This window comes from Cervus canadensis, chromosome 16 (assembly GCF_019320065.1).
Source record: "Cervus canadensis isolate Bull #8, Minnesota chromosome 16, ASM1932006v1, whole genome shotgun sequence".
Lineage (NCBI taxonomy): Eukaryota > Metazoa > Chordata > Mammalia > Artiodactyla > Cervidae > Cervus > Cervus canadensis.
In genome coordinates this window covers 14460660-14482530 of record NC_057401.1, presented here as the reverse complement: position 1 = coordinate 14482530, position 21871 = coordinate 14460660, and the positions used below count along the sequence as shown (strand labels likewise).

Here is a 21871-nt window from a genome sequence, read left to right as displayed (position 1 = left end):
AAAGGTATTTATTTTCTTTCTTGTGTTGACTGAAAGAGCTTTGCTGCCTACTTGGCACCAGATCAATGCCATTCTACCTTACCATGCTAAATAAGCGTGAGAGAATTCTGAGACCTTGCATCCTCCTTGGACTGTATGCTGGAGATTGGAAGCTATGGGCTTCCTGCTATCCAAACTCCAAATGTGATGGAACTTTCTGTCCTGTCCATCATCCTCCTCCAGGTTTTAAGCTAAAGTGAACATGTTGCAGAGTACCTTTTCGGAGGTCCACTAGACTCTTATTCCAATCCCATAGAAATTTTTATCCAGTATGTGTTCAGTAGAAAGGGATAGGGATAGGAGGAGTAGGAAAAAGATCTTCTCAATCTATTGTTTATACTCAGAATCCTAGGCTTTTGAAAATCAAATGCCAAATAGTTAATAATTTAACTCCTTTTTTATCTATATACTACTGTGTCATCCATTCTTTAAACATCTGTTTCTGCCTACATTAAAAAGAAGGGTTATGGATAAGGAAAATTTGGAACAAAACGCACATTAATTAATATACAATATAAATATTTTTCTGTGGCAAAGAAACAAAGAAAATAAAGCAGAATGGAATAAGGCAAGAAAATGCTCAAGAGCAAAGAAGAGAAAAGTCTGAAAAAGACCACTTTGCTCTCCAAACTAATGTGTGACCTGCTGTGGCTTAGGAGTAACTGAATTTATTGTATCTGAAACTGATTGACAGGTGTAAAGATTGTTGCTGGAGGCTTAAAAATGGCTTTTGATATAGACTTGCATTCTTTCTGTTGTGGCCCAGTGGGACTTCTCACCTACCTGGAATTCAGAAACTAAGATCCTTGACTTCTTTTTAAAGTCTTCAAAAGAAAGGGGAATGCAAATCAAAATGAAATTGTGAGTTCAGAGATTTTAAGACTTAGGAAGGAAAACTGAAAATTATTTAGTATGAAACCAGTGTATCCTCTTCCACCTAAATGAGAATTAGCTTCTGCTGATTTTGGTTTCAAAATGCCTTAAATTCTCAATACAACCTCTTTGATTCAGGACCTGTTACCCCATGCCTTACTTTTTGCTCTTTCTGACACTTAGCACTCACATTCTTGAAACTATCTTCTCTTCACATTCTTTTGTTTTTTTAAAGAAATAATTTATAGGACTTGCTTGTTATGTTCACCACAACATCCCCAGTGCCTTGATATGTTCACTGCAACATTCCTGTTGCAGGAAAGAGGACCCCTTCCAGGGCCCGAAACTGGGCTCTTGTCTAACACTCAGAAATGAATTGTCCGAGGAGACACTTGTGCTGACAAAGCAAGAGATTTTGTTGGGAAAGGGCACCCAAGTGGAGAGCAGGAGGGTAAGGGAACCCAGGAGAACTGCTCTGTCACATGGCTCTCAGTCTTGGGTTTTATGGTGATGGGATTAGTTTCTGGGTGGTCTTTGGCCAATCATTCTAATTCAGAGTGTTTCCTGGTGGCGCACGCATCACTCAGCCAAGATGGATGCTAGCGAGAGGGATTCTGGGAAGTGGACGGATGTCTCCTTTCGACCTTTCCCGAACTCTTCCTGTTGGTGGTGACTTATTAGTTCCGTATTCCTTACCGGGATCTCCTGTCATAAAACAGCTCATGGGAATGGTTACTATGGTGCCTGGCCAAGGTAGGCGGTTTCAATCAGTGTGCTTCCCCTAACATTCCTAGTGCCCCAAAATTCATTCCTTGGAGCTCTTACCCCCACTGTGACTATATTTGAAGATAGGATTTTTAGGAGGTACTTGTTAAGGTTAAGTGAGGTCAATAAGAGTGGTGTCCTAATCTGATAGGATTGGTGGCCTTATAAGAAAAGGAAGAGAGATCTCTTTCCATACCCATAGAGGAAGGCCACATGCACAGAGTAAGAAGTTTGGTGTTTGCAAGTCAAGAGATTTTTCAACATAACCTAGCCATGCTGCCACCCTGATCTTGGCTTCTCAGCCTCTAGAACTGTGAGAAATAAATGACTGTTGCTAAAGCTACCCAGTCTGTGGTACTTTGTTATCACAGTACAAGCAAACTCAGCAAACCACAAAGCCTAAAATAATTCTTAGCTCACTCAATAAATATTTGATTGATAAATCAAATAAATCACAATAAGAATGTTGATTGTGGGGACCCTCGGGCAGGTTGGAGATGGCCGCCGCCGGGGAAGCTTCGTCGGAGCCGGCGGCTTCAGAACAACCAACGGAGCTGCCTGCCTCAGTGCGGGCGAGCATCGAGCGGAAGCGGCAGCGGGCGCTGATGCTGCGCCAGGCCCGGCTGGCGGCCCGGCCTTACCCGGCCACGGGAGCTGCAACTACTGGAGGCGTGGCTAATGTAAAAGCAGCCCCAAAGATAATTGACACGGGAGGAGGCTTCATCCTGGAGGAGGTGGAGGAAGAAGAACATACAGTTGGAAAAGTTGTTCATCAACCAGAGATGCTGATGATAAACACAAGCTTATAACTAAAACAGAAGCAAAAGAAGAATACCTTCTGAAAGACTGTGATTTAGAAAAAAGAGAACCAGCTCTTAAATTTATTGTGAAGAAGAATCCTCATCATTCACAGTGGGGTGATATGAAACTCTACTTAAAATTACAGATTGTGAAGAGGTCTCTTGAAGTTTGGGGTAGTCAGGAAGCATTAGAAGAAGCGAAGGAAGTTCGACAGAAAAATCGAGAAAAAATGAAACAGAAGAAGTTTGATAAAAAAGTAAAAGAGTTACGGCGAGCGGTAAGAAGCAGTCTATGGAAAAAGGAAACAGTTGCTCATCAACATGAGTATGGGGCTGAAGAAAGCCTGGAGGATGACATGTACCGGAAGACTTGTACTGTGTGTGGCCATGAGCTGACATACGAGAAGATGTGATTTTTAGTTAAGTGATCTGTTCTACAGCGTGGACATTTAGTGTCCTGTTCAAAATGTAAAGTCTTCATAAATGAATGAACCACTTGTATAAATAATGCTTCAATAATTATGTATGTTTTGGCTGAACAGCGGGTTTCAGTTAAGGTCCAGCAGGCCTGGTGGGCAGAACACTGTGTGTGTGACCATTTTTACTGTAATAAGGGTGGGAGCTGAGCAGTAAAATGGGCTCAAAAGTGTTAGCTTAGAGCTAAAGCTGAGAAATAAGCGACCAAGGCAAACCCTTGACTGAGGTAGGAGGGCGTTTTTAGCAGTAAAGGCAAAAGCTGGCCGAGCTGGGTTCACATCCCAGGAACCAGCAGGGATGGTGGGAGACCACTGCACCCCAGACCCTGGGCCAGGTCTTCTAGACCATGTCTGTCTCTGAGTCAGGGTGTGGGGGAGCTTTGCTGGGGCGAGTTTTCTATATCCTTAGGGTTTATGATAATCTATCAGTGTCTGGATATCCCTTTTCAAATCTGGGTAGAACAGAAAAACAGCTATACTGTTTGTTGATCAAAGGTAATGATAACTTGTTAACATTTACTGAGCATTTTCCCTGTGTCATGCAGACACTATGCAAAGTACCTTCCGGGTATTCTCATGTAATCCTGGGAGGGAAGACAGCTTGCTTCTGTGCTTATGTAGCACTTCTAAAGGAATCGTAACCTACAACCTGACGTCACCCCAGACATTTGGATCATGTTTAAATAGTCAAATATTACCCTATCTTGTCAAAAGGATTACAAGGTAGTTACCTGGTAAGAGCAATCGATCCCAAGTGCTTGATTAACAGGGTGTATGCATTCTTTTTTATACAAATACAAGATAGATCATTTTAAGTTGTTCTTTGACAGGACTTTTTATCTTACTAATAGGAAGTTTTTTATACATTTTCATGTTTTTCTTCATATCAGCTCTTGGAGATTATGCTTGAAGAAGAGCAAAAGTCAAAACAAGTCAAAGCCAAAGACTTGAAACTGTAATTACTAATTGTTCTCTATATAAGTATTCAATACAGAAATGTTTACTATGTTTTTTGAAAAAAAAAAAAAAGAATGTTGATTGTGGTGGAAATGAGCAGTGCTATGTTACATTCAGGAACATAATGAGACATTTCAGGCTGGCAAGCAGTGGTGTGTACCATCAACTTTACTGACTGTACAATCTCTATCACAACTACTTAGGCCCACTACGGTGGCACAAAAATAGCCATATATAGACTAGTGAGCTGTGTTCCAATGAAATTTTATTTACAAAAAATATAGACAGCAGGTGGTATTTGGCATGTAGGCTATATGCTTGACCTATATAGCAAATGACCCACATTAGGTCTCAAGAAAGATTTTGTACTCCTTATTGGAAAAGCTGTCATCCTGTCAGACTGACAACTGCTTCACCCACAAACTCCATGATTTCCCCAAGTTGACTCCTTGTCTTTTAATTTCCTCTCCACTTGTCTCTTTGATTTCTATTTCTGTTCTTCCCTCTAATGAGGGACCTAAATGAGAAGGAAATTTTTACAAGAGTGGATATATGTATAACTGATTCACTTCACTGTACAGCAGAAACTGACACAACACTAGGAATCAACTACACCCCAACAAACATTAATGAAAATACATGGAATCTAGAATTCATAGCTGTCTGTGTCTCTTAGGAGAAAGGGAAATTTTCACTTTTTTCATCCAGGGAAAACTCCACCCAGCCTTAGGCAAAGGTTTTACAAATCAGGAAAATCAGTTCACAGATAATTGACCAAGCTACTAACTGACTAGCGAGTAAGGTCGTATGCTAAAAATGCAAGCCTGCCACCATATTCTTCTCCTCTCCTTTTTTTCACATTATGATAATCAGAAATACGATACTTTTAGATTAGAGGCCAGCCGGTAGGCTGGTGGCAAGTCTGAATCTGGAGGTTTATTTTCCAATTTTAAAAGGAACATATATTTATGGCAACAAATGAAACAATACAATAACTTATTAGCAAAGCAAAGTGTGGCAGACACTATTGGTTGCATAACCTAACACTTTCTCCAACTCTCTTGGTCTTTATAAGAAAGGCTTTCCCTTACTGAGCCTAGAAAGCCTAAATAGTTGTTTATGTAGACTTTCTCACAGGTAGAGAGACACCTCACAAAAGAGTATTCCTGTCTATTGTTTTATGGCAAGAGGGTGGGGGGATGACATACCTTCTGCCATTCTGTCTCAGAAATGCATGTTGTGGGGGCGGGGCCTGGAAAACTCCAGCCTTGAGGTGTCTCTCTTATCTGTTTAATAGCTTTCTAACAGACATAAAACACCTCACTAAAAACTGGCAAAGGGTACTCTTTATGTCTCCTTCTGATCCCTAAGTCAGAAGCTTTCTCTGTCTCTATTATACTTTAATAAAACTTTTCCGCACAAAAACTCCCAAGTAATCAAGCCGGCTTTGAACCCAGATCGATATCCTCTCCTCCAGAGGTCAGGAATTCTGGCGTAAGACAAGGCTCCCAGCAGGAACATTTCACACCTTTGTCAGTAAAGTAACCTCTCTGCTTTTTAATAGGCTGTCTAGGTTAGTCATAGCTTTTCTTCCAAGGAGCAAGCATCTTTTAATTTCATGGCTGCCCTCACCATCTGCAGTGATTTTCAAGCCCACAAAAAGAAAGCCTGTCTCTGTTTCCATTGTTTCCCCATCTATTTGCCATGAAGTAATGGGAACAGATGACATGATCTTAGTTTTTTGAATGTTGAGTTTTAAGCCAGCTTTTTCACTCTCCTCTTTCACTTTCATCAAGAGGTTCTGAAGTTCCTCTTTGCTTTCTGCCATACGAGTGTTGTCATCTGTGTATCCGAGGTTATTGATGTTTCTCCCAGCTTGATTCCAGCTTTTACTTCATCCAGCATGGCATTTCACATGATGTACTCTGCATATAAGTTAAATAAGCAGGGTGACAATATACAGTGTTGATGTACTCCTTTCCCAATTTGGAACCAGTCTGTTGTTCCACATCCGGTTTTTTTTTTTTCTTCCACATCCGGTTTTAACTGTTGCTGCTTGACCTGCAAACAGCTTTCTCAGGAGGCAGGTAAGGTGGTCTCATATTCCCATCTCTTGAAGAATTTTCCACAGTTTGCTGTGATCTACACAGTCAAAGACTAGCGTAGTCAGTGAGGCAGAAGTAGATGTTTTTCTGGAATTCTCTTACTTTTTCGATGATCCAACAGATGTTGGCAATTTGATCTCTGGTTCCTCTGCCTTTTTTAAATACAGCTTCAACATCTGAAAGTTCATGGTTCACGTACTGTTGAAGCCTGGCTTGGAGAATTTTGAGCATTACCTTACTAGTGTGTGATATGAATGCAGTTGTGCGGTAGTTTGAGCATTCTTTGGCATTGCCTTTCTTGGATTGGAATGAAAACTGACCTTTTCCAGTCCTGTGGCCACTGCTGAATTTTCCACATTTGTTGGCATATTGAGTGCAGCACTTTCACAGCATCATGTTGTAGGATTTGAGAGAGCTCAACTGGAATTCCATCACCTCCACTAACTTTGTGATGCTTCCTAAGGTCCTCTTGACTTCACGCTCCAGGATGTCTACTCTAGGTGAGTGATCACACCATCGTGGTTATCTGGGTCATGAAGATCTTTTTTGTATAGTTCTTCTGTGTATTCTTGCCATCTCTTCTTAATATCTTCTGCTTCTGTTAGGTTCATACCGTTTCTGTCCTTTATTGTGACCATCTTTGAATGGAATGTTTCCTTGGTATCTCTAATTTTCTTGAAGAGATCTCTAGTCTTTCCCATTCTATCGTTTTCCTCTATTTCTTTCCATTGATCACTGAGGAAGGCTTTCTTATCCCTCCTTGCTATTCTTTGGAACTCTGCATTCAGATTTTGTGAATAGTAGCGCATGTACATCAGCCTAATCTTTCCATTCGTCCCACCTCCCCTTCCCCCCATGATAACTGTAAGTTTGTTCTCAACATCTGAGATTCCATTTAGAAAGATCTGTCTGGCAGATTTGTGTGGCAGTACTATAGAGCATGAACTGTGTGGATGGTAAAAAGGAAACTTTAGGCCCACACAAGGTTATGAGAGTTGAACTGAAGCAGTAACAATGTAAGGGAGAAGAGCAGTAAAATACAGGCTTGTTAAACAAGTGGAATTTATATGAACAGATTACTGGAAAGTTGTAGAACTCGAAAATAAAGGAAAATGGTAACTTTTTTTTTGGATGAGTAACAGTTGGATCATGGTCACTACAATATTGGATGAAGCTCAGGTTTAAGGGAAAATTTACCTTACCTTTGGACATGTTATATTTTCCTATGCCTAGGTGGCAAATCCATAGAGAAATGAAAATCTACTAAATTATTAGATATCCATAGATGAATGGATTTGTGGTTCAGAAGAGTGATTTGGGCTAAAGATAGAGATTATTAAATCATCAACACGTCAGGTAGTAGCTAAAACTATAGAAATTAAAGATAAGATTGCTCAAGGAGAACATGTAAAGGTCCACAGCTAGGCACTACACAATACCAACATTTAGTGGGTGGCCAAATGAAAAAAAGCAAGAAATGAAAACAGGGTTAGAAATTAAAATGAGATTCCATGTAAGTGGCATTCTTAAAAAGGATAGTTTTAAGAGAAGAAATTGGCCAACAATGTTAAATGCTGCAGAATTTTCAAGTACAATGAGGACTAAAAATAGACTATTGAATTTGGCAGTTGGGTCATAAATACACAACTTTTGGCTAGAGCAGTTTTAAGTGAGTTGTAGGAAAGAATAGGAAGAAATTCTATTCTTTCCTCTCTAGGAACTTGATTCTAAAGGGAAGGGAGGAAGAGATTGTAGCTAGATGGAAACGTAGCATCCAATGGGAGTTTTTGTTTTGTTTTTAATAGAAGAGATCTGTACACTTGTATCTCCTTTAGGAAAGAATATATCAAAAGAGAGGATAATCTTCATTTTGATTTTTTTTTCATTTTGGAGGAATTTTTTAATTGTATAATTGACATATAACATTATATTAGTTTCACATATATTAATATAATGATCCTATATTTATGTGTATTGTGAAATGATTAGCTCAGTATATCTAGTTGACATCTGTTACAATACATAGTTTTGTTTTAATGAACATATGTCAGTAATTTTATTTAACTAATTAATGAGGAAGCCAGCAAGGTGTTACAACTGATTCAAGTGAGAATTAATAGTACCACACTTATAGTCAGTAAGCAATGCTGAAATGAATTTACAAAGTTATGCCAAACAGGTAAATCCACGGTGCAATAATAAAATGCATTCCACATGACACAAATCATGCTTTTATATATTCAAGAATTATTTGCATTAAATCAGTTTTCCACCACTTCCAGAGTTGTAAAATAGCTCAAAGACAATAAACAACACAACAGAATCAGACCCATAGGGTGTGCTAGACAATCCCAAGTCTTCAGTAGAACACAGCCAATATTTTTTTGTTCCGTTAAAAAAATCTGTCAACTTATTTGAAAATTGTTGTGAATACATACATAGGGCTTAAAAGTTTTCCTCATGATAAAGATTTTGTGATCTAGTTTCTTAGTGACTTTCCATCATACAAATACAGTATTAGTAACTATAGTCACCATGCTGTATACTACATCCTCATGACTTAGTTATTTTATTACTAAGTTTATACCTTTTGACCCCCTTCAGCCATTTCTCCCACCCTTCCCACCTCTGACAACCACCCATCTGTTCTCTGTATCCATGACCTTGATTTCTTCTTGCTGTTTAAATTTCACATAAAGTGGGATTATTTGGCATTTGTCTTTCTCTGACTTATTTCACTTAGCATAATACCCTCAAAGTCCATTCATGTTGTCACAAAGGGTAAGATTTCGTTCTTTTTTATGTCTGAATAGTATTCCAGTGTGTGTGTCTGTGTGTATTTATAAATAACACAATTTCTTTGTCCATTTATCCATCTTTGAACACTCAGGTTTTTTTCATACCTTGGCTATTGAAAGTAATGCTGCAGTGAACATGGGGGTACACATTTCTTTTTGAATTTGCTTTTGCTTTCTTCAGATAACACCCAGAAGTGAATCAATGGGTCACATTGTAGTTCTATTTTTAATTTTTTGAGGAACCACGATTCACATTTCCATAAGGGCTTCAACAGTTTACATTCCTACCAACAATCCACAAGGGGTTCCCTTTAATCCACATCCTCACCAACACTTGTAATTTCTTGTCTTTTGGATAAAGTCATTCTGACAGATTTAAGGTGATATCCCATTGTGGTTTTGATTCATGATGTACCTGTTCTTTAGTGACACACCTGTTTTCCATTTGCATGTCTTCTTTGGAAAATGCCTATTCAGATCCTCTATCCGTTTCTTAGTTGGATTGTTTGTGGTTTTTTGCTATTTGAGTTGTATGAATTCTTTATATATTTTGTATACTATCCCCTTATCAGCTATATGATTTGCAAATATATTCTGCCATCCAGTGGATTGCCTTTTCATTTTGTTGATAATTTTCTTTGCAGTGTAGATTTTTAATTTGATATATTAACTTTGCTTTCTAAAAAATTTTAAAGGTGTGTCAATACATAGGGAAAAACACTAGGAAGATAAATATGTATATAGTATTATCTGGCTAATAGAGGCTTTAATTTTTACTTTGTATTTTTCTGTATCTTTTAATTTTCTACAATAAATATTTACCAAGTCTCTAAACATAATTGAGACTGTTTTAAGTTACCTGTAATTTCTGCTTGTCCCAGTTTTACCCAGCTCAGCCTCACATTGCATCTGAACCAACCCTTCCTAAGCTTGTTAAATTATGAGGTGCCAGAGTACAGGTCAAAAGCTGCCTTGCTACCAAATATAGTCTGTGCCTTCTGTTGAGCTGCCCACCTGTAGACTTCCTGACTTCCACTCATGTTTCAGCTTAGACTGGAGCTCTGATTTACATAAATCATGCCTTACTAACTTTGTATCCATCTTTTATCTCTTTCTTTTGAGTGCCAGACCCTTTCATCTCTCTCCTACCTCGTCTGGAGGTTTACGTCAAACACAGAATCACTGATATGCCATGACTGTAATCACTGCCGTGGAACATTTACTACCCTATTTTTCACATCTAGTCCTTTGAATACCGATACCAGCTTAGATTAAAGGCCTTATAACCCTGGGTACTGTGATTTGGATAACTAGTCCCCTCCTTTGGGGGTGTTATAGAGATCCTGTCCCGCTTGCTGTCTCCAGCTGAATGAAATTTATACCCCACCTCCCAGTCAGCATCCAGGTGAGAAAATAAAGTTTAAGCATTGTTTTTATGAATAATGTCCACTGTCTTTGTTTCAAACATTTTAATTTTTAAATAATTTAATTTGAACAGCATAGAAAGAGAAAGCCAGCATATGAAACAAGTGGATAGTTTCATCCACAGTCCACTTTTATTGAGTTCGTAAAATAAGTTCACTGTTTGTAAGAAACAGTATTATCATCATGATAATGATATGTGGAGAGCTATTTTAGTTTTATTTAATGTCTTTTTCCTTTAGACATTTGGAAATTTAGATATAAGGCACATATTACATGCCGTGCTCAGCTGCTCAGTCATGTCTGACTCTTTGTGACCGCATGAACTGTAGCCCACCAGGCTCCTCTGTCTCTGGGATTCTCCAGGCAAAAATACTGGAGTGGGTTGCCATTCCCTTCTCCAGGGGATCTTCCTGACCCAGGGATTGAACCTGTGTCTCCTGCATTGGCAGGGAGATTCTTTACCACTGAGCCCCCTGAGAAGCCAAATTATAGGAATGTTCTAAACATAATAATCTATGCATGTAATTTCTAGTTTCCACAAAGTAAGATACACATCCTCTCTATTGAAAAGGCCATGTTTAAAAAATAGTTATGAAAAAAAAAAAAATAGTTATGAGATTCTCCTTACATTGCAGTGGTTCAAATAAAGTCTTTCCAATACTACTTTCTACTAAAATGATATAACTTCTTTCTACTGTTAAATTACTGCTATCTACTATTAAAATGATATAACTTCTTTCTACTTTCTACTAAAATGGTATAACTTCTTTTCACCTGTGTATGTATAATAGAGATGTAAATAATGGGAGTCATAAATGCATCTGTATGCACTCATTAAAGAAATGCTTTAATAGAATGATTAATATTTCTAGATTAGAAGGAGCCTGGTACAAACATCATACGTGCACAAGCAGAAACCAAGATGGAGACCCCCAAGAAAAGTTATCAGTATATTTATACAATCTTAAAAATATTAAAATATATGTGAAAATGCTCTTAGCTAACCATATGTCTTTAAGATGTTGAATTGGCTTTATAAACATAATTTTATATAAAATAAGAATCAGAAAGACTAATTAGATAATTAAATGTTAAATTATCAGAACTCAAATGTTGCTTAAATGTCACTTTGTTCTTATCCCACATTTCTCAAATGAGGAAAATTGGAGAGGTAGCTTAACACTGGGTCACAGTTGTGTTACTGGAAAAGTTACAAAGAAATTTTCTAATCTAGAAAAAACTTCTAAGATGACACACTTGACTCAAAAATATGATATTTAATGATATAATTTACATTAGCAAGTAAATATTTTGGAAACTTTTTTTTTTTACATGCTTCCTTTGTGGCTCAGCTGGTAAAGAATCCACCTGCAATGCAGGAGACCTGGGTTCAGTCCCTGGACTGGGAAGATCTCCTGGAGAAGGGAAAGGCTACCCACTCCAGTATTCTTGCCTGGAGAATTCCATGGACTTTATAGGGTCGCAAAGAGTCACACACGGCTGAGCAGCTTTCACTTTTTTTGACATGCTAACAATCAGGACTATGGAGAAACTCAAAGTCTCCAGGCTGATGCCATAGAGTTGCTGGCCTGTGACATGACCTACACAAAGAAATGAGTTACAAAAAAAACAAAAAACGTGGTAATCAGTAGACTTGAAACTAAATCTCTATAATTGATGAACTACCAGGCTATAAAAAATTTACTAAATTCTTAATTCCAGTACACTAATCAATCATACAGAAAAAAAGGCAGTATAATCATTATATAAGAGAAAGATAAAAGGAATCAGACATAAAGTAGTATAAAGATGAGAAGTCAGAAAAAGTATAGGAACTAGGAAATTCAGGATTGAATCACTTCTAAATTATTGAGTTGACTCTACTGGTCACTTTTTTCAGGCACATTAAATCTTTTAAACAATCAGAGTTTTTATAATCTGCATCATTTTTATTTAAGCTGTATTTAGCTCATTCATTCAGTGAACACCCAACTCCTACTATTGTAGTGCACTCTATTTTAAAAGCTTATAATGACACAATGGTAAGAAAGGCACGGTTGCCTCTCAGCTTACAACCTAGTAGAGGGGCTAACTATCAATATGTATGTGAGAAACTGAATACGAAATCTACAGGAGGCACAACAAAGAGCTGTTACAAGCAGAGAAGGTTACAGAGGCTTGAAAACAGGACCTATTCCTTGCAGAGCAAATCACCTGTAGGAAAATAGTAAAGGAGACCACCAAAAAGGTGGATTCATTGAAAAAGATAGAAAGCCCTAAATGGTAACCTAAAAAAGTCCAGATTTATTTTTGTATTGATACAAATCTAGTAATTGAAAAATCAGGTTACTAGGGGCCAATGAAGAAGGCAATGGTGACCCACTCCAGTACTCTTGCCTGGAAAATTCCATGGATGGAGAAGCCTGGTAGGCTGCAGTCCATGGGGTCTCAAAGAGTCGCACACGACTGAGCGACTTCACTTTCACTTTTCACTTTCATGCACTGGAGAAGGAAATGGCAACCCACTCGTGTTCTTTCCTGGAGAATCACAGGGACGAGGAGCCTGGTAGGCTGCCGTCTATGGGGTCGCACACAGTCGAACACGACTGAAGCGACTTAGCAGCAGCAGTGGCCAATGAAGTCAGGAAATCCCAGTGTAAATATAAGGTAGCTAATATTAGTTAGTGGTTTACTACATTCCTCTACCATTACAGAGCAGTCCTCAGAATGGACTCATTTCTAGTCAGTTTCCAGTACATCAGTTGACCCACCATTTCGGGTGGAGAATTCGCTACACTTTGGAGGATATGCAAGAGCACATATGTTCTCTGGAAAGTGTGCCTGCTTCTTATATCTTCAATTAATTGTGTCTGAGATAACAGAGAAATTCATATCTTGTAAAATAGAGACCTTAATTTCAGGATAACATGTATTAAACTTCCTGGGAAAATGTAAGGGTCTCACAGTGTCAGAGTACTACAAGAGTGATACTGGGCATACAGGTAGGTGTCTGGAGCTCTTTCTTACCCTCATCTTCATTCCAGGTGAAACATGATTCTGTGTCCTGTTCACATATTCTGAGATTGATCCCTATTATTTTGTTTATTTGCTTTAGTTTTAACTCATGACTTAAACATCAGTTAATATCATAGTGATCTACCAGATGAAGAAGTGTACCAGTGGAAATCAAAAGTTATCAGCTACACTAAAGAAAAGTGAAAGTATCACATTTACCTTTACTGGATATATTTCCTCTGGGAGTTCGGGTGGGGGGGCATTAATTTGTAATTAGAGAGAACAAACTCTCCAGTATGAAAGAAAGTGCTATGTGTGGAACATTAATGAATGTAATAAGATGCGTAATGTATAAGGTGAAGAAGAGAAAGTTGTAGTTGTGTAAAGAGACTATTTGTAGGCTTTAACAGGCAGTAAAAACTTCTTGGGGGAGTGTTAGTGTTTTTTTTCCTCCTGTGAACAGACATCACGTATATATTTCCTTAGGCCTTCAAACTTTCAACGACATTTCTGTTAGTTTGAAATGGCAGGAAAGGATATAACTGAAGCTCATTTAATAATCTATTAAAACACAGTTCCTGCTTTTTCCTTAATTCTCATGAGAACATTATTTTGAGTTAACAGTTTTTATTACCCATGGCAAGTCTGGAACCTTATCAGTAAGCAAATCAGGAAGTAAGTATAGTTAAGTTTTATAGTACTTTTTAGAAACCATATGAAAGTTGTTTTATGTATTACATTAAATTATAATTTAGTGAGCTATGATATTTACACAAAAAAGCCAATTACCAGCCAAACTATTGAGAGCATAAAATATTTTTATATTGTAATACAAAGGCTTTTTTTTTGTTGGTACAGACTTTCCATGGAGATAAAGCCTGTACCAAGTTGCTGGTCTTCTATCTTCTTATCTCTAATCATATTATCCTTTACCAGGATCTCAAGGCTGTTTTGATAGCTGGAAGCAGGAATTTACTCAGAGAGGCTAAAGTAAATAAGGAACAAACAAACCTGTGTTAGAGATTGTCCTCTGGGCACTGGTTGGAAAAGAATTTCCAGACATGAGACACAATGAGAGGGAAATAAAGTTTATTAGAGTGGGAGACGTTGTTAGAACAGCAGGCCAGCTCAAGGGAGAACCGACTTTGAACAGGGGTCCTTAGTCCACTTTTATACTCAGGGTACAAGGAGTGGGATAGGAGTCTTGTGGGTCATTTTCTGATTGGATGAGGCACGTATACTGGTTGGGGGAAGAGTAAGACAAATACCTTCTCCCTGTGTGGGATAGGAGGGGAGACAGGTTATACTGCTCTGGAGAACCTGAAATCCGTTAATAGTTACAACACTGGGGAGGGAAGGATGATAAGAATCTGGTTTTTCCATTCCTGTGTTCCAAGACCCTCCTTGGTTTTATCTGCTCTTTCGTCCTTGATGACCACAGAGATGTTCTTGTCCTTGGCATGACTGGACAAAAATGCTGTGTGTGTGTGTGTTACAGCTACCATAAAAAAGTCATAATAACATGCTATACTGATAAAACTATTTTAGATCACCAAACCTTTTCAAATATCATGCTATAAAAGCCATGAGTATAAGTAAATCAGTTAAAAAAAAAAACAAAACCTATTATTTGTTTATGTACAGGAAAACTGAAGCCTAAATTGATGAAGTGATTTCCCCATTTCTTTTCTAACCCCCAGTGATAAAGAGTTAAATTTTGTGTGTGTGGTTGTGGGGAGGGATGAGAAGGTGCTGTTTTCATTTAGACAGAATCTTCTGGGAAAGACTCCTAGGTAACATTTGAACTGAGACCTAAATGAATGAGAAAAGATTCCTTTTGTTTCTTTTTCTTTGATTGCCAGGGCTAGGGCTTCCAAAACTATGTTGAATAATAGTGGTGAGAGTGGGTACCTTGTCTTGTTCCTGATCTCAGAGGAAATGCTTTCAGTTTTTCTTCTTTGAGAATGATGTTTGTTGTAGGTTTGTTTTATATGGCCTTTATTATGTTGAAGTAGGTTCTCTGAGGATCCCCTGGAGGAGGCCAGGGCAACCCACTCCAGTATTCTTGCATGGAGAATCCCCAAGGACAAAGGAGCCTGGTGGGCTATGGTCCATAGGGTCACAAAGAGTCTGGAAGCAATTGAAGTGAATTAGCACAGCACAGGTTCTCTCTATGCCCACTTTCTGGAGAGTCTTTATCATAAATGAGTATTGAATTTTGTCAAAAGCTTTTTATGCATCTATTAGATTATTATATGGTTTTTATCCCTCAATTTGTTAATATGGTGTATCACACTGATTGATTTGCACATATTGAAGAATTCTTGCATCCCTGGGATAAACCAGGCTTGATCATGGTATATGATCTTTTTAATGTGTTGTTGGATTCTATTTGTTAATATTTTGTTAAGGACTTTTACATCTATGTTTATCAGTGATATTGGCCTGTAATTTTCTTTTTAGTGTGGTACCTTTGTCTGGTTTTGGTGGCTTTGTAGAATGAATTTGGGAGTATTCCTCCCTCTGCAATTTTTCAAAAGAGTTTGAGATGGATGGGTGTTATCTCATCTCTAAATGTTTGATAGAACTGGCCTGGGGCTTTTGTTTGTCAAATTTTTAATCATAATTTCAAAGAATTAGCCATTCACGGTGACCGAGCCCTTGAGGCAGAGAAAAGTTATATGGAATAATTAAAAAAAGAAAAGACTACTGTAGCTAATAATTGGTGTTAATTAAGCAAACCATAGTAAATCTAGAATTACAGTATTATACAGGCATTAAATTTACTGTTTATTCAGAGATTTACAGAGAAGGCAATGGCAACCCACTCCAGTAGTCTTGCCTGGAAAGTCCCATGGACGGAGGAGCCTGGTAGGCTGCAGTCCATGGGGTCTCTAAGAGTCGGACACGACTGAGCGACTTCACTTTCACTTTTCAATTTCATGCACTGGAGAAGGAAATGGCAACCCACTCCAGTGTTCTTGCCTGGAGAATCCCAGGGATGGGGGAGCCTGGTGGGCTGCCGTCTCTGGGGTCACATAGAGTCAGACACGACTGAAGTGACTTAGCAGCAGCAGCAGCAGCAGAGATTTAATCTTGTGAAAAAATTCTTAATCTATCATAATAAATGAAAATGTAAAGAATAATTTGAACTACTGTATAACTATATCTAGCACTTAAAATTGAAAGAAAAATATAAAAGAAAGCATATAAAATATTAAAAGTGTTTTTATTTGGGAAGTGGGGTCATAGGTGATTTATTAGTCATCTATCATTATTTTCCACTTTTTCTGTAATTTACTTCTCAAATTCATTTCAAAGAAAGTATTCAAACATCTTTTGCCAAGAAGCAGCTTTATTCTGAATACTGAAATTCAGTTAAATATGGTGTGCATTACTTGTTTTTTCCTGAAAAATAAATAAATATATTAGAAAGTTAAAATATAGCTACTAAAGACTCATCAGTACATCCTTTTAAAAAACTTTAAATATTATACATAATCATTTTATAACAAACTTATTTAAAAAATAAGATTATAGTTATGTATGCATGACTATGCACCTACATACTTCAGAAATACCTGCAGGTGTTAAGTAGAAAGAGTTCCAAAGATTGTAGGTCTTTCTTCTAAATACCCTCCAACACTTTTGGGGGTTTTTTGTTTGTTTTTAACCAGTGACATTTTTTAATTCTCTGTTTAAGAAGAAGTAAAACTAGTTTGGGATACAAACTGCCATATACTAACTGAATTTGACTCTATTTACACCTTAATGTAATTTAAAATTTTTCTGTAGAAGAAAAACTATTTTTTCCTGTTTTCAAATGATTAATATAAATACTGTATTGATGCATTTTTCTATGTTTTTCTTTTTTTTTTTTATGTTTTTCTTTTTAAAGAATTTTTTCTTAAAAAATTAGAACATTATTTTAAAACTTTCAAAATGCTAAAGACCTTTTAAATAGCAATTCTAATCTAGGTTTTTTTTTCTACTACCCACAGAAGTAATCAACATTAGAAGATTATTATATATACCTTATAGCCTTTTAAGAAAAATAAATTGCATGTGCATCTACATAATAAAAACATATACAGAGAGAGAGGAAAGCGCTTCTCTGATGGCTCAATTGGTAAAGAATCCGCCTGCACTGCAGGAGACTTGGGTTTGATCCCTGGGTTGGAAAGATCCTCTGGAGAAGGAATCGCACTCCAGTATTCTGGCCTGGAGAATTGCATGGACTTTATAGTCCATGGGGGTCAGAAAGAGTCAGACATGACTGAGAGACTTTCACTTTCATAGAGAGAGAAATATATATATCCATAGAAAATATATAGCATTGTTCTGTGTTATTTTTGTAAAAATTATGCCACCATAGTTCATTCCTGTTGAGTCATATTCACTTGCATTAATATGCCAGATTTTTGGTTGTATTTTTGTTTTGATGTGAATTTTACACACAACAAAATGCACAGATCTTAGATGTTCATTCCTTACTCCCCTTCCCCGCTGATTTCAGTCCCATCCCCAGAGGGAGCCACTCTTATGATTCTTTTTAACTATAGACTAAACCCACTTGTTCTAGAATTTTACAGAAATAGAATTATATGTTATGTACTTTTTTACTTTAAGATTTCTTTTCTTTAAACATTGCTTTTGAGATTCATCCATGTTGTTTGGTATGTAAGTTTATATATATATGTATTTTTTTAATTCAAGTATAGTTGATTTACAGTGTTTCAAGTGTATAGCAAGGTGATTCACTTATACATATATACATGTGTGTGTGCTCAGTCACTCAGTTGTATCCAACTCCTTGTGGTTCCATGGACTGTAGTCCACCAGGCTCCTCTTTCCATGGAATTTTCCAGACAGGAGTACTGGAATAGGTTTCCATTTCCTACTCCAGGGGATCTTCCCTACCCAGGGATCAAAGTCATGTTTCTTGCATTTCTGCATATATATTATTTTCAGTTTCATTTCCACTATAGGTTGTTACAAGATATTGAGTATAGTTCCCTGAGCTTTACAGTAGGTCCTTGCTGTTTATCTATTTTATAACTGGTATCTTGTATCTATTAATCCCAAATTTCCAATTTATCCCCCCCCCCCCAATTTCTTTTTCTGAACTCATTTACCTGTATTGGCTTTGAAATAAACCTTTGGACAAAAGTAAGAAAATCTTCTTCTTAAAAGATATAATTGCTGTTTTTAGTTCAGTTCAGTCACTCAGTCATGTCCAACTCTTTGCAACCCCATGGACTGCAGCACACCAGGCCTCCCTGTCCGTCACCAACTCCCGGAGTTTACTCAAACTCAGGTCCATTGAGTCGGTGATGCCATCCAATCATCTCATCCTCTGTCGTCCCCTTCTCCTCCTGCCCTCAATCCTTCCTAGCATTAGGGTCTTTTCAAATGAGTCAGCTCTTCGCATGAGGTGGCCAGTTTCAGCTTCAGCATCAGTCCTTCCAATGAATATTCAAGATTGATTTCCTTTAGGATGGACTGGTTGGATCTCCTTGCTCTCCAAGGGAGTCTCAAGAGTCTTCTCCAACACCACAGTTCAAAAGCATCAATTCTTTGGATGCTGGAAAAACCATAGCTTTATTTTTTATTTATTTATTTATATTTATTTATTTTATAAATAAGTTCATTTCTATCATTTTATCCTGGTGGCTCAGACAGGAGAGAATCTGCCTGCCATGCTGGAGACCCAGGTTTGATCCCTGAATTGGGAAGATCCCCTGGAGAAGGAAATGGCAACCCAATCCAATATTCTTGCCCGGATAATTCCATGGACAGAGGAGCCTGGAGGGCTAGAGTTCATGGGGTTGCAAAGAGTCGGACACGACTAAGTGACTGACACTTTCACTTTCACATTCAGTAAGTGATAATATGATGTTTGTCTTTCTCTTTCTGACTTACTTAATATAGTATGATAATTTCTAGGTCCATCCATGTTGCTGCACATGACATGTTTCATTCTTCCTTCTGTCTGAGTAATGTTCCTGTGTGTGGGTGTGTATACCATATCTCCTTTAGATAGTGTTGCTGTGAACATTGGGGTACATGTAATTCTTTGAATTAGAGTTTTTCTCTTTTCCTGAAAAGTGCCCAGGAGTGGTATTGCTGGATCATATGGTAATTCTATTCTTAGTGATGTAAGGAACCTTCTTACTGTACTCCATAGCATCTGCACCAGTTTACATTCCCACGAACAGTGTAGGAGGATTCCATTTTCTCTAAACTCTCTCCAGCATTTATTATTGTAGACTTTTTGATGATGGCCATTCTAACCAGTGTAAGGTGGTACCTGACTGTAGTTTTTATTTGCATTTCTCTAATAATTAGTGATATTGAACAGGGCCCAAAAAAATAAAATCAGAAATGAAAAAGGAAAAGTTATAACACCACAATAATGTAAAGGATCATAAGAAACTACTGTAAGCAACTATGTACCAATAAAATGTGCAACCTAGAAGAAAAGGGCAAATTCTTAGAAAGGTACAATCTCCCAAGACTGAACGAGGAGGAAATAGAAAATATGGACAGACCAGTTACCAGTACTGAAACTGAATCAGTAATGTAAAAACTCCCAACAAACAAAAGTTTAGGACCAGATGTCTTCACAAGTGAATTCTATCCAACATTTAGAAAAGAGTTAACAGCTATCCTTCTGAAACTTTTCCAGAAAATTTCCAAGGGAGAAACACTTTCAGAGTCATCGTGTGAGGCCACCATCACTCTCTGATACCAAAACAAGACAAATATCTTACCAAAAAAACAAAAAATTATAGGTCAATATCACTAATGAACATAGGCAGAAAAATCCTTAACAAAATACTACCCAACCAATCCAACAAAACATTAAACAGATCATATACCATGATAAAGTTGGGTTTATCCCAGGGATGTGAGGACTTTTCAATATCCACAAATCATTAGGTGTGATACACCACATTAACAAATTGAAGAATAGAAACCATATGATCATCTCAATAGATTCAGAAAAAGCTTTTAATCAAATTCAGCATCCATTTTTGATTAAAAAAAATTCTTCAGAAAGTAGGCAAAGAGGGAACATACCTCTATATAATAAAGGCTGTATATGAGTAATTTGTATTCTTTATTGCAGAGTAGTATTTCATTATATGAACGTACTAAAGTATATTTATTTGTGCCTCAGAAATCCTCTTAGCCTCTCACTTATCTCTAGGTCTTTGGTCACTTTTCTGGCCTAGCTACCATCTCAGAGGACAGTTCAGCTGGGCACTTCCCAGCAACTACCCCGACAAGCAGATTAACAGTCATTCCATCCTGGGGCTCCTTTCCTCCCACTGAAGCATGACATGCAGTGAGACTCAGCTGGTCCTCACGTGTGTGTAACCTGGCTGTGGGGAGGTGTCAGTACTCCCTAGGGCAAACTCTGGATGAGTAGGAGATGGGCACCAGAAAATAAATGCTTTCGTCTTTATCCCTAAATAGACTATACTACATACAGCTGGGACATAGACCCTTTCTGAAGACTGTTCGGTTCAGTTCAGTTGCTCAGTCATGTCCCACTCTTTGCGACCCCATGAATCGCAGCATGCCAGGCCTCCCTGTCCATCACTAAGTCCCGGAGTTTACTCAAACCCGTGTCCATCAAGTCAGTGATGCCATCTAGCCATCTCATCCTCTGTCGTCCCCTTCTTCTCCTGCCCCCAATCCCTCCCAGCATCAGGGTCTGAAGACTGTACTTGATACCAGTTAAATGTCTACTGAGAAATTTTATCTCCTCGTGTTTGTTCTCCCTTTTCGTGCATCTGACTTTTTTTCTCACCTCTGCACTCCCTAATAAAATAGTGGTATATAAACTTTTGCCTCAGGCTCTGCATCCTGGAGAACTCCAGCTAATGAATCCAAATTTAGACATTGACGTTATTTTTATTTGACTTTCTTGTGTCTACCTAAAGTGTTTCTCTAGAGTCCTACCCACATGACAAGTATATTTTTCTCCTATACCAATATTAATATTCTCTAAGTTTACATGTATTTTCTGAGCATCTTCTATGTGCTATGCACTCTCTGAAGTAATTATATAATGGTTAAACATAATATTTCTGACTCCTGTTTCATGAGTAAAAGTTATATAGAAATGGTAGGTGTGAGATATTGGGCTTTTAGCCACTTCCAGTTACTTCCTCACTCCCATTGCTTTCTTCTGCCAATAGCAGAAATATGAATATTTTCAGAAACTTGAATATTGGTATATTTGTAATATACTTAGATTCCAATACCTTTTTTCCTAATGTGACTACTGGCTCTATCAGACTACAGTAATAGTAACTTGAAAATGAACAGTACACATAGAGAAGATCTGTAGAGCACCTAATTTCACAAAAAGTAAAATTTCTCAAGTAAGGCTTGAGAAACGCTCCTGACATGTCAGGACTGACAGCCTGATATTTATCCCGTGTTGTTTCATTTCTGATTTTGTTCGTCAATAAAAAAATGGGGGTTGGAAAAAAAGGTGTAGTTCAGAATGGTGTCATTGAGTATGGCTGACATGGATGTATTCTTATCAGTTCATTTGCTCAGTCATGTCCTCTCTTTGTGACCCCATGGACTACAGCATGCCA

At 37.7% G+C, this 21871-nt stretch overlaps 1 protein-coding gene and 1 pseudogene across 6 annotated transcripts in view; both read left to right on the top strand.

Moving 5' to 3' along the window:
- The window catches only part of RNF180 (ring finger protein 180), a 451691-nt gene that overhangs the window by 315009 nt on the left and 114811 nt on the right, over positions 1–21871 (top strand). The gene's annotated exons all lie outside the window — the stretch shown is intronic.
- Positions 2160–3961, top strand: LOC122454509 (annotated as a pseudogene).